This window comes from Oncorhynchus masou, unplaced genomic scaffold (genome assembly GCF_036934945.1).
Source record: "Oncorhynchus masou masou isolate Uvic2021 unplaced genomic scaffold, UVic_Omas_1.1 unplaced_scaffold_497, whole genome shotgun sequence".
In the NCBI taxonomy this organism is placed as follows: Eukaryota; Metazoa; Chordata; class Actinopteri; order Salmoniformes; family Salmonidae; genus Oncorhynchus; species Oncorhynchus masou.
The window spans coordinates 13,101-26,755 of NW_027011368.1; the positions used below are offsets into that span (position 1 = coordinate 13,101).

Genomic DNA, 13,655 nt, shown 5'->3' on the forward strand with positions numbered 1-13,655 from the left:
CCATGTCTAAGTAGAGCAGATTGACGTTACCATGTGGACATGTCTAATGTAACTCCATGTCTAAGTAGAGCAGATTGACGTTACCATGTCGACATGTCTAATGTAACTCCATGTCTAAGTACAGCAGATTGAAGTTACCATGGACATGTTAATGTAACTCCATGTCTAAGTAGAGCATTGTCCATGTCAACATGTCTGATGTAACTCCATGTCTAAGTAGAGCAGATTGGCGTTACCATGTCGACATGTCTAATGTAACTCCATGTCTAAGTACAGCAGATTGACGTTACCATGTCGACATGTCTAATGTAACTCCATGTCTAAGTAGAGTAGATTGACGTTACCATGTCGACATGTCTGATGTAACTCCATGTCTAAGTAGATAGATTGACGTTTTTTCTTTCTTCTTCTTCTTTCTTTCTTCTTTCTTTTCGTCGACATGTCTAATGTAACTCCATGTCTAAGTATAGCAGATTGACGTTACCATGTGGACATGTCTAATAACTCCATGTCTAAGTAGAGCAGATTGATTTACCGACATGTCTAATGTAACCTGCTGCCCAAGCATGAGTAGATTGATCATACCATGTCGACATGTCTAATGTAACTCCATGTCTAAGTAGAGCAGATTGACGTTACCATGTCAACATGTCTGATGTAACTCCATGTCTAAGTAGAGCAGATTGACGTTACCATGTCGACATGTCTAATGTAACTCCATTTCTAAGTACAGCAGATTGACGTTACCATGTGGACATGTCTAATGTAACTCTTCCATATTCATCGTTGACTGGTTCTACCAGTGGTGTGAGTCTGGTTCATTTCATCCCAGTGGAGGTAACTATGACTACAGTATCTGTTATGAGGTGAATCTATGAGAAGGGTTTCTCCACCCTGTGACTCACCCTGTGGCAGTCTCCCCAGACAGAACCTCCTGGATGAAGACCGCAGGGCCGTCCGGCCTATTGGAGCCTCCGCCGATGGCGATGCCCAGACTAGAGGAGCGGGCTACAGAGATCAGCTGGATCACACCCTCTCCTGGGTGACTGGAGACAGGAGGAGGACATATTACATACTGTAAGACAGACAGACACGTACAAACTCTCTCAAATACACACCCTCTCCTGGGTGACTGGAGACAGGAGGAGGACATATTACATACTGTAAGACAGACAGACACATACAAACTCTCTCAAATACACACCCAGTTACAGCAACACAGGTGAACTAACAGGTGAACTGTCTGGTGAACTAACAGGTAACTAACAGGTGTACTAACAGGTGAACCTACAGGTGAACAGACAGGTGAACTAACAGGTAAACCTACAGGTGAAAAGACAGGTGAACTAACAGGTGAACTGACAGGTGAACTAACAGGTAAACCTACAGGTGAACAGACAGGTGAACTAACAGGTGAACTAACAGGTGAACTGACAGATGAACTAACAGGTGAACTGACAGGTGAACTAACAGGTAAACCTACAGGTAAACCTACAGGTGAACTGACAGGTGAACTGACAGGTGAACTAACAGGTGAACTGACAGGTGAACTGACAGGTGAACAGACAGGTGACCTGACAGGTAAACCTACAGGTGAACAGACAGGTGAACTGACAGGTGAACTAACAGGTGAACAGACAGGTGAACTGTCAGGTGAACTGACAGGTGAACTGACAGGTGAACTAACAGGTAAACCTACAGGTGAACTGACTGTACAACCCATTCATATGGTAGATACATCAACATCAAAGGTTGAACTGTACTATATTGTAGTGAGATGAACACAACTCCTGGCCTCCTTGTCAAGAGGTTTGGATCTCTTGGCGTAGCGGCTAAGGTGTTGGGTTGACAGTCCCTGGACCCGGTTGAGTCCCAGTCGGAGCTACCCCTGAATTAGCTACAATAGCTATACCTGAGGGAGCGCAGTAGAGGGTTGTTGTAGGTGCTCTGAGAGCCAGCAGGACTCAAAAGCAAAGGACTCTGGGAGCGTGACGAGGACCCGGACGATGTGCTGTCCAGATATCTGCCTGCTTAGAAAGGAGGAGAGACAGGTCACAGTTAGAGACTGGGAACAGCTAGAGACAGGTAACAGTTAGAGACAGGGAACAGTTAGAGACAGGGAACAGCTAGAGACAGGTAACAGTTAGAGACAGGGAACAGTTAGAGACAGGGAACAGCTAGAGACAGGTAACAGTTAGAGACAGGGAACAGCTAGAGACAGGGAACAGCTAGAGACAGGGAACAGCTAGAGACAGGGAACAGCTAGAGACAGGGAACAGCTAGAGACAGGGAACAGTTAGAGACAGGGAACAGTTAGAGACAGGGAACAGTTAGAGACAGGGAACAGCTAGAGACAGGGAACAGCTAGAGACGGGGAACAGCTAGAGACGGGGAACAGCTAGAGACGGGGAACAGTTAGAGACGGGGAACAGCTAGAGACGGGGAATAGCTAGAGACGGGGACCAGCTAGAGACGGGGAACAGCTAGAGACAGGGAACAGCTAGAGACAGGGAACAGCTAGAGACAGGGAACAGCTAGAGACAGGGAACAGCTAGAGACAGTGAACAGCTAGAGACAGTGAACAGCTAGAGACAGGGAACAGCTAGAGACAGGGAACAGTTAGAGACAGGGAAAAGTTAGAGACAGGGAACAGTTAGAGACCGGGAACAGCTAGAGACAGGGAACAGCTAGAGACAGGGAACAGCTAGAGACAGGGAACAACTAGAGACAGGGAACAACTAGAGACAGGGAACAGTTTGGGACGGGGAACAGCTAGAGACAGGGAACAGCTAGAGACAGGGAACAGCTAGAGACGGGGAACAGCTAGAGACAGGTCACAGTTAGAGACAGGGAACAGTTAGAGACAGGTAACAGTTAGAGACAGGGAACAGTTAGAGACAGGGAACAGCTAGAGACAGGGAACAGCTAGAGACAGGGAACAGCTAGAGACGGGGAACAGCTAGAGACAGGTCACAGTTGGAGACAGGGAACAGTTAGAGACAGGTAACAGTTAGAGACAGGGAACAGTTAGAGACAGGGAACAGCTAGAGACAGAGAACAGCTAGAGACAGAGAACAGCTAGAGACAGGGAACAGCTAGAGACAGAGAACAGCTAGAGACAGGGAACAGCTAGAGACAGGTAACAGGGTCTTGGGATGTGAACAGGGTCTCCAGACGTTCCACCAGAGGGCAGTGTAAATAGGTGCTACTACATGATGAAAGAGGACTGACCCCTCAGTCAGTTTCCTGCCTCTACAGATATCCTATTAAACGCTGGATGGGAGTAGAGAGACGCTGCCCCTGGACTTCATATAGCGCTTTCTGACAAGTGTTTAGTTTAGGAAGCTTGATCTCCTCTAAGCGCTAAATAATACTCTGCATGCTGCCCGATGCTATTTATTTCTTAGCCCTGAAATCCAAAAGGAAACGGACAGGAACAGAAATTGCCTGTCTTACAGAAGGGATGTTACCGTGCTTATATAGATGTCTTTGATTTGAACATTACAACGCAAAACTAATGTCAGCCTTTAAGAAATGTCTACAATGTTATTCGCTCCTTTTTTACAGAGCCGTGTGTGTGTGTGTGTGTGTGTGTGTGTGTGTGTGTGTGTGTGTGTGTGTGTGTGTGTGTGTGTGTGTGTGTGTGTGTGTGTGTGTGTGTGTGTGTGTGTGCGTGTGTGTGAAATAGAGGGGGGAGACAGGACATATACAGTATTTGTGGGTGTTATACCTTGTTGAAATCGAGGGGGGAGACAGGACATACCATGTGGACATAGAGGGAGGAGGGAGGTCCTACCATGCTGGATGGGAGAGTTGTGTTATACCATGTGGACAGGGAGCGAGGAGGAGGTCCTACCATGTGGACATAGAGGGAGGAGGGAGGTCCTACCATGTGGACATAGAGGAGGTCCTACCATGTGGACATAGAGGGAGGAGGGAGGTCCTACCATGTGGACTTGGAGGGAGGAGGAGGTCCTACCATGTGGACATGGAGGGAGGAGGGAGGTCCTACCATGCTGGATGGGAGAGTTGCGTGTTGACCCAGTACTACTGCTGGATCCATACTTCTCCAAAAGCTCTGAAAACTCTCTCCTGTAAGAAACCAAAAGGGTAAATAATGACACATCCCCAACAACAAGTTAGAACTGAACTATAACACTGTACTCACAGCCACACAGCCACACGGTTCACTGAAACGGCAACCTTATATTAGTCCAAAGAACCCCAAATCATATCACACCCACTACCTCACACCCCACAGAACCCCAAATCATATCACACCCACTACCTCACACCCCACAGAACCCCAAATCATACCACACCCACTACCTCACACCCCACAGATCCCCAAATCATACCACACCCACTACCTCACACCCCACAGAACCTTCCAGATAAAGCTGACGTGTTGATAGAATATCAACAGCTACAGTATAAGGGTGAAAGTGTGTTTTCAAAGTAAAGGTGTTGCTGTGTAGCTCCCCTGCTCAATACACACTATCACCCACTAATCCCATTGTTGTTGGCTCTAGAATGGAGGCTTAACACACTGAGAGAGAGAGAGAGAGAGAGAGAGAGAGAGAGAGAGAGAGAGAGAGAGAGAGAGAGAGAGAGAGAGAGAGAGAGAGAGAGAGAGAGAGAGAGAGAGAGAGAGAGAGCCGGGGGAGAGAGCGAGAGAGAGCGAGAGAGAGAGAGCCGGGGGAGAGAGAGAGAGGGCGAGAGAGTGAAAGAGAGGAGAGAAAGAGAGAGGGCGAGAGAGTGAAAGAGAGGGGGGGGAGAGAGTGAGAACATTTCCTGGTATTCCCTCAGTGTCATTGTTATGATCTTAAAAATAAATTGGATTGTGGACGGATTTCCGTGACCAGGTACATCCACTGAATGATCCCTTAATCAAATCTGAGATCTTCTTGGAATGACGGGCATTGCTTGGTTTCTGTAACAACTGTAGAGGAAAGGTGGTTTTTCATTTCACTTGCGCATTGATTTTTTTGTAATTTTTTTTATTTAACCTTTATTTAACTAGGCAAGTCAGTTAAGGACCAATTCTTATTTTCAATAACGGCCTATGAACGTTGGGTTAACTGGCCTAGGAACAGTGGGTTAACTGGCCTAGGAACAGTGGGTTAACTGGCTTAGGAACAGTGGGTTAACTGGCCTAGGAACAGGGGGTTAACTGGCCTAGGAACAGGGGGTTAACTGGCCTAGGAACAGTGGGTTAACTGCCTGTTCAGGGGCAGAACCACAGATTTGTACCTTGTCAGCTCGGTGGTTTGGACTAGCAACCGTTCCGGTTACTAGTCCAACGCTCTAACCACTAGGCTACCCTGCCACCCCAGATTTAATGTCTTCCTCTTCCTGTATCATCTTCCTATATCCAGTCCTTATTGCAGATTCCCCACCTGGACCAGAAGCAGCTAACACTGACGTATGGTCTACATCTTCCTAGGGGTCGGGGGTAAGGTGTCGGTGGTAAGGGGTCGGTGGTAAGGGGTCGGTGGTAAGGGGTCGGGGGTAAGGGATCGGTGGTAAGGGGTCGGTGGTAAGGGGTCGGGGGTAAGGGGTCGGTGGTAAGGGTCGGTGGTAAGGGGTCGGTGGTAAGGGGTCGGGGGTAAGGGGTCGGTGGTAAGGGGTCAGGGGTAAGGGGTCGGTGTTAAGGGGTCGGTGTTAAGGGGTCGGTGGTAAGGGATCGGGGTAAAGGGTCGGGGTAAGGGGTCGGGGGTAAGGGGTCGGGGGTAAGGGGGCGGGGTAAGGGGTCGGGGGTAAGGGGTCGGGGGTAAGGGGTCGGGGCTAAACTCTATTTCTTGAACTGCATTGTTGATGAATCGCTTGTAAGTAAGCATGTCACGGTAAGGTCTACAGTCCACCTGTTGTATTCCGCGCACGTGACGAATAACATTTGTTTTGATTTGACTGTCAGCTATGGGTCAGCAGTATCTTTCCTGTTGCCTGGCGACTCCAACTGAATTCTTCCTCTATGTTCGCTACGTACTCAGTCTGAGACGGCCGTCATTGAAGTCATTTGTGGTGATGTCAAAATGAGGGGTGTTGTACAAAACAAGCCAATCAGAGTATTAAAGCCAATGAAGAATATTAACAATGCTACTTTACCCACGTGTGTTCTGGCCAATCAGAGTATTAAAGCCAATGAAGAATATTAACAATGCTACTTTACCCACGTGTGTTCTGGCCAATCAGAGTATTAAAGCCAATGAAGAATATTAACAATGCTACTTTACCCACGTGTGTTCTGGCCAATCAGAGTATTAAAGCCAATGAAGAATATTAACAATGCTACTTTACCCACGTGTGTTCTGGCCAATCAGAGTATTAAAGCCAATGAAGAATATTAACAATGCTACTTTACCCACGTGTGTTCTGGCCAATCAGAGTATTAAAGCCAATGAAGAATATTAACAATGCTACTTTACCCACGTGTGTTCTGGCCATCGGTTTCTGGGACCAATCAGAATGTGTTTGCGTTCTAGAAATCATAGGGGAGGTTCTCAGATCCAGACTCATTTGGAGAAGAACCCCAGACAGGAAGGATGGCCCCTTTCTGACCCCAGACAGGAAGGATGTACCCTCTCTGACCCCAGACAAGATGTCCCCTCTCTGACCCCATACAGGAGGGATTAGACTGCTCTGATCAGCTATGCGGTGCTCTTCAACATGGCCTAGTTGGCTTTGTGGGTGTGTGCTGTGTGTGTGTGTGTTTGTGGGGGGGGGGGTCCAGTCTGAATCTCTGATATATTTAACCTCACTGCAGGGGAATGTCCAGTCTGAATCTCTGGTATATTTAACCTCACTACAGGGGAATGTCCAGTCTGGATCTCTGGTATATTTAACCTCACTACAGGGGAATGTCCAGTCTGGATCTCTGATATATTTAACCTCACTACAGGGGAATGTCCAGTCTGGATCTCTGGTATATTTAACCTCACTACAGGGGAATGTCCAGTCTGAATCTCTGGTATATTTAACCTCACTGCAGAGGAATGTCCAGTCTGAATCTCTGGTATATTTAACCTCACTGCAGAGGAATGTCCAGTCTGAATCTCTGGTATATTTAACCTCACTGCAGAGGAATGTCCAGTCTGAATCTCTGGTATATTTAACCTCACTGCAAGGGAATGTCCAGTCTGAATCTCTGATATATTTAACCTCACTGCAGAGGAATGTCCAGTCTGGATCTCTGATATATTTAACCTCACTGCAGGGGAATGTCCAGTCTGGATCTCTGGTATATTTAACCTCACTACAGGGGAATGTCCAGTCTGAATCTCTGGTATATTTAACCTCACTACAGGGGAATGTCCAGTCTGAATCTCTGGTATATTTAACCTCACTACAGGGGAATGTCCAGTCTGAATCTCTGGTATATTTAACCTCACTGCAGGGGAATGTCCAGTCTGAATCTCTGGTATATTTAACCTCACTGCGTGTCTTCCTTCACATCACCTTCAGGATGGGCTGCTGAGACAGATGGATTAACAACCTCAGAGGTCACATAGGGTCACGTGGTGATCTGATGTCACTAGCGGGACTGACTGGTGGTGAAGGTGGCTAACACCAAAGACACAATCTCTAGCAGTCCGGAGTCTCACTAATGGAATGAAGAACTTAAGCCATTGAGCTACTGTAAATAAATATCAATTTGGGGGTTTTAAATGTTGGTCTATATTTTGTCTACATTTAGTTATATTGTAATTATATTATATTGTAACGGGATTCCCTGGTTAAATAGAGGTTGGTTCTAGCTTCATATTTAGTTATATTGTAAGTGTTAATTTCAACGGGACTCCCTGGTTAAATAGAGGTTGGTTCGAGCTTCATATTTAGTTATATTGTAAGTGTTCATTTCAACAGGATTCCCTGGTTAAACAGAGGTTGGTTCTAGCTTCATATTTAGTTATATTGTAAGTGTTCATTTCAACAGGATTCCCTGGTTAAATAGAGGTTGGTTCTAGCTTCATATTTCCTTTCTATTTCTGACCCCCTCTCATCACAGATCAATGGTACTAAGGCAACCAGGTTAATATTACTGCGTAGTGGACCCAAATAGCACGGAGGAGATACAGAACGAGGGAGAATAGGGGAAAGAATTAGAGAGAGGGAGAGGGGGATTAGAGCGAGAGAGATGAAGAGAGGAAGGAACAGAAACGCAAAGGCATAATCCCTCCATCCTCTCCTCTCCTTTCCCCTCCTGTCTCCTCCTCTCCTCTCCTATACCCTCCTGTCTCCTCCTCTCCTCCTCTCCATCCCTCCTGTCTCCTCCTCTCCTCCTCTCCATCCCTCCTGTCTTGGCCTGTGTGCTGAGCTCTGAGCTCTGAATGTTGGTTAAGGAACAGAACACAGATTATAGAACGATGTGAGAAGCACAGGCTCATCTCATGAGCCTGCTTTCCTGCCTGTAGCCTGCTTTCCTGTCTGTAGCCTGCTTTCCTGCCAGTAGCCTGCTTCCCTGCCAGTAGCCTGCTTCCCTGCCAGTAGCCTGCTTCCCTGCCAGTAGCCTGCTTTCCTGCCAGTAGCCTGCTTTCCTGCCAGTAGCCTGCTTCCCTGCCAGTAGCCTGCTTCCCTGCCAGTAGCCTGCTTTCCTGCCAGTAGCCTGCTTCCCTGCCAGTAGCCTGCTTCCCTGCCAGTAGCCTGCTTTCCTGAATGTAGCCTGCTTTCCTGCCAGTAGCCTGCTTCCCTGCCAGTAGCCTGCTTCCCTGCCAGTTGCCTGCCTCTCCTGCCTGTAGCTTGAAAACTCTGTAGCCAGTATAGCCTGCCTAATTGTGTGTGTGTGTGCGTGCGTGCGTGACAGCTAGTGTGACCTAGGTTTTAAGCTGACTCACAATGTCAAAACTGACCACCCGGTGGGTTGTTGCTATGGCATCGTGGTTAGATTAGCAACCTGGCTAAATGCTAAATGCTAAAAACAATAGGCTACCAGATGGCAGAACATGATGAGTGGGGGATGCAGGTTCTCTCTGTTAATGTTTTGACAGATGTAACCTTCCACTGGCTGTTTAGAGCAAATCAAGACTTCATCACGTAGTAAAAGTTATATTTGACTGTGTTTGCTGTGTAATGTGGTTCCCTTCCCTGACTTTCAAATCAAATCAAATGTTACTGGTTACATAGACATATTTTGCAGATGCTTATGTTTCTAGGGCTAACAGTGCAGCAGTACCAAGCATTACCAAACAATACACACAACTCCTTAAAACATTTAAAGAACGAAACCAAGAAATATCACAACAAGCAATGTCCAGAATATGAATATATACAGTCCAGAATATGAATATATACAGTCCATAATATGAATATATACAGTCCATAATATGAATATATACATTCCAGAATATGAATATATACAGTCCATAATATGAATATATACAGTCCAGAATATGAATATATACAGTCCAGAATATGAATATATACAGTCCAGAATATGAATATATACAGTCCAGAATATGAATATATACAGTCCAGAATATGAATATATACAGTCCATAATATGAATATATACAGTCCAGAATATGAATATATACAGTCCAGAATATGAATATATACAGTCCAGAATATGAATATATACAGTCCAGAATATGAATATATACAGGGCATTAGGAAATAATTCAGACCCCTTGACATTTTCCACATCTTGTTACGTTACAGCCTTATTCTAAAATGCATGGGGAAAAAGGGTTTTCCTCATCAATCTACACACAATAACCCATAATGACAAAGCGAAAACAGGTTTGTAGACATTTCTGCATGTATTAAAAATGTAAAAAACTGAAATATCTTATTTTGGTGGTGACAACCTCTGCTGTGAGACTCTAAATTTTACTCAGCTGCCTCATGTTCCCATTGATCATCCTTGAGATGTTTCTACAACTTGATTGGAGTCCACCTGTGGTAAATTCAATTGATTGGTCATGATTTGGAAAGGCACACACCTGTCTATAAAAGGTCCCACAGTTGATAGTGCATATCATAGCAAAAACCAAGCCATGAGGTCGAAGGAATTGCCTGTAGACATGATTTTGTCGAGGCACAGATCTGGAACATTGAAGGTCCCCAAGAACACAGTCGCCTCCATCATTTGGAACCACTAAGACTCTTCCTAGAGCTGGCCGCCCGACCAAACTGAGCAATCTGGGGACAAGGGCCTTGGTCAGGGAGGTGACCAAGAACCCAATGGTCACTCTGACAGAGCTCCAGAGTTCCTCTGAGGAGATGGGAGAACCTTCCAGAAGGACAACCATCTCTGCAGCACTCCATCAATCAGGCCTTTATGTTAGAGTGGCCAGATGGGAGCCGCTCCTCAGTGAAAGGCACATGACAGCCCACTTGGAATTTGCCAAAAGGCACCTAAAGGCCAAGATTTAACTCTTTGGTCTGAATGCCAACCGTCACATCTGGAGGAAACCTGGCACCATCCCTATGGTGAAGCATGGTGGTGGCAGCATCATGTCTGGAGGACACCTGGCACCATCCCTACGGTGAAGCATGGTGGTGGCAGCATCATGTCTGGAGGACACCTGGCACCATCCCTACGGTGAAGCATGGTGGTAGTAGCATCATGTCTGGAGGACACCTGGCACCATCCCTACGGGGAAGCATGGTGGTGGCAGCGTCATGTCTGGAGGACACCTGGCACCATCCCTCCAGGTGGAGCATGGTGGTGGCAGCGTCATATCTGGAGGACACCTGGCACCATCCCTACGGTGAAGCATGGTGGTGGCAGCATCATATCTGGAGGACACCTGGCGCCATCCCTACGGTGAAGCATGGTGGTGGCAGCATCATGTCTGGAGGACACCTGGCACCATCCCTACAGTGGAGCATGGTGGTGGCAGCATCAGGCTGTGGGGATGTTTTTCAGCGGCATGGACTGGGAGAATAGTCAGGATCAAGGGAAAGATGAACGGAGCAAAGATCCTTGATGAAAACCTGCTTTCTGCTATCTCCTGAAGTCCACAATCAGCTCCTTTTGTTTTGTTAACGTTGAAGGAAAGGTTATTTACCTGGCACCACTCCACCAGGGCCGTCCCCTCCTCGCTGTAGGCTGTCTCATCATTGTTGGTAATCAGGCCTACTACTGTTGTGTCGTCTGCAAACCTGATGATTGAGTTGGAGAAGTGCGTGGCCACGCAGTCATGGGTGAACAGGGAGTACAGGAGGGGGCTGAGCACGCACCCTTGTGGGGCCCTCGTGCTGAGGATCAGCGTAGCAAGTTCACAGGTTCATCAGTTTGTATTAACAGTCTGTACTAAATGTCTTTCCATTCATCCTGTTGTTTCTGCCCGGGGTGGAGAGAAAGGTAGGAAGAAGAAGTGCCTGAGGCGGAGCGAGGGCGTCCCAGCCCAAAAACCCTTCCCAAAATGTCCCCCATGCCACCGCCAGGGTTATTCATAGCCAAAGAAACTCTCAACGCCTTGCCAACCATCTGGTTTACCAACAAAATTATTAATTTTTACTTTGCATAATTTAAAAAATGGCATCTTTTTAATAATCAACATTTTTGAGAGGAGGAGGAAGAGAAGGAGGAGAAGGAGTAGGAGGAGGAGGACAGGCAGGCCAAGTTGAGAGATAAAGGACATTCAGGGACACAGATGGACATGGAGCACGATTGGAGTCCCAAACCGACACAAACACCTGACTGCAGAAAATTCAGACTTCAGACACAAATGCGGATAACAGACCCTCACATCAGCGACCAAAACCGACACAAAACACCTGACAGCTGAAATTCAGACTTCAGACACAAATGCGGATAACAGACCCTCACATCAGCGACCCAATTTGTGTCGACACTGAAGTTGTGATTAAGTGTATTGACACTAAGCCTACAGAGTGTGGTCAATGATACATGGTCGTGGTGGAGGAGAGAGAGAGAGAAGAGGGAGGGGTGGAGGAGAGAGAGAGAGAAGAGGGAGGGGTGGAGGAGAGAGAGAGAGAAGAGGGAGGGGTGGAGGAGAGAGAGAGAAGAGGGAGGGGGTGGAGAGAGAGAGAGAAGAGGGAGGGGTGGGAGGAGAGAGAGAGAGAAGAGGGAGGGGGTGGAGAGAGAGAGAGAGAGAAGAGGGAGGGGGTGGAGGGAGAGAGAGAGAAGAGGGAGGGGTGGAGGAGAGAGAGAGAGAGAGAGGGAGGGGTGGAGGAGAGAGAGATAAGAGGGAGGGGGTGGAGGAGAGAGAGAGAAGAGGGAGGGGGTGGAGGAGAGAGAGAAGAGGGAGGGGTGGAGGAGAGAGAGAGAGAGAAGAGGGAGGGGGTGGAGGAGAGAGAGAGAGAAGAGGGAGGGGGTGGAGGAGAGAGAGAGAGAGAAGAGGGAGGGGGTGGAGGAGAGAGAGAGAAGAGGGAGGGGGTGGAGGGAGAGAGAGAGAAGAGGGAGGGGTGGAGGAGAGAGAGAGAGAAGAGGGAGGGGTGGGAGAGAGAGAGAGAAGAGGGAGGGGTGGAGGGGAGAGAGAGAGAAGAGGGAGGGGGTGGAGGGAGAGAGAGAGAGAAGAGGGAGGGGTGGAGGAGAGAGAGAGAGAAGAGAGAGGGGTGGAGGGAGAGAGAAGAGGGAGGGGTGGGAGGAGAGAGAGAGAGAAGAGGGAGGGGGTGGAGGGAGAGAGAGAGAAGAGGGAGGGTGGGAGGAGAGAGAGAGAAGAGGGAGGGGTAGAGGAGAGAGAGAGAGAAGAGGGAGGGGTGGAGGGAGAGAGAGAGAAGAGGGAGGGGTGGAGGGAGAGAGAGAGAGAGAAGAGGGAGGGGTGGGGAGGAGAGAGAGAGAGAAGAGGGAGGGGTGGAGGAGAGAGAGAGAAGAGGGAGGGGTGGAGGGAGAGAGAGAGAAGAGGGAGGGGGTGGAGGAGAGAGAGAGAAGAGGGAGGGGGTGGAGGGAGAGAGAGAGAGAAGAGGGAGGGGGTGGAGGAGAGAGAGAGAGAGAAGAGGGAGGGGTGGAGGAGAGAGAGAGAAGAGGGAGGGGGTGGAGGAGAGAGAGAGAGAGGGAGGGGGTGGAGGAGAGAGAGAGAAGAGGGAGGGGTGGAGGAGAGAGAGAGAGAGAGAGGGAGGGGTGGGAGGAGAGAGAGAGAGAAGAGGGAGGGGTGGGAGGAGAGAGAGAGAGAAGAGGGAGGGGTGGAGGAGAGAGAGAGAGAGGGAGGGGTGGAGGAGAGAGAGAGAAGAGGGAGGGGTGGAGGAGAGAGAGAGAAGAGGGAGGGGTGGAGGAGAGAGAGAGAAGAGGGAGTGGGGGAGGAGAGAGAGAGAGAAGAGGGAGGGGTGGAGGAGAGAGAGAGAGAAGAGAGAGGGGTGGAGGAGAGAGAAGAGGGAGGGGTGGAGGAGAGAGAGAGAAGAAGGAGGGGTGGAGGAGAGAGAGAGAGAGAGAGAGGGAGGGAGGGAGGAGAGAGAGAGAAAAGAGGGGGTGGAGGAGAGAGAGAGAAAGAGGGAGGGGGTGGAGGAGAGAGAGAGAGAAGAGGGAGGGGTGGAGGAGAGAGAGAGCGAGCGAGAGAAGAGGGAGGGGTGGAGGAGAGAGAGAGAGAAGAGGGAGGGGTGGAGGAGAGAGAGAGAGAGAAGAGGGAGGGGTGGAGGAGAGAGAGAGTGAAGAGGGAGGGGTGGAGGAGAGAGAGAGCGAGCGAGAGAAGAGGGAGGGGTGGAGGAGAGAGAGCGAGAAGAGGGAGGGGTGGAGGAGAGAGAGCGAGAAG

General features: G+C 48.6%; 1 long non-coding RNA gene across 2 annotated transcripts; it reads right to left on the minus strand.

Moving 5' to 3' along the window:
* Window positions 1-957: 957 nt before the first annotated feature.
* On the minus strand, window positions 958-4,094 carry LOC135535679 (uncharacterized). 2 transcript variants are annotated; one of them, XR_010454872.1, is made up of 3 exons: window positions 4,013-4,094; window positions 1,913-2,030; window positions 958-1,046 (listed from the first exon to the last, which is right to left on the minus strand). It is a non-coding gene; the product is annotated as an uncharacterized LOC135535679 (long non-coding RNA). The 2 variants fall into 2 exon arrangements; XR_010454871.1 differs by having other exon boundaries at window positions 1,913-2,027; window positions 4,013-4,093.
* Between the last annotated feature and the right edge of the window lie 9,561 nt (window positions 4,095-13,655).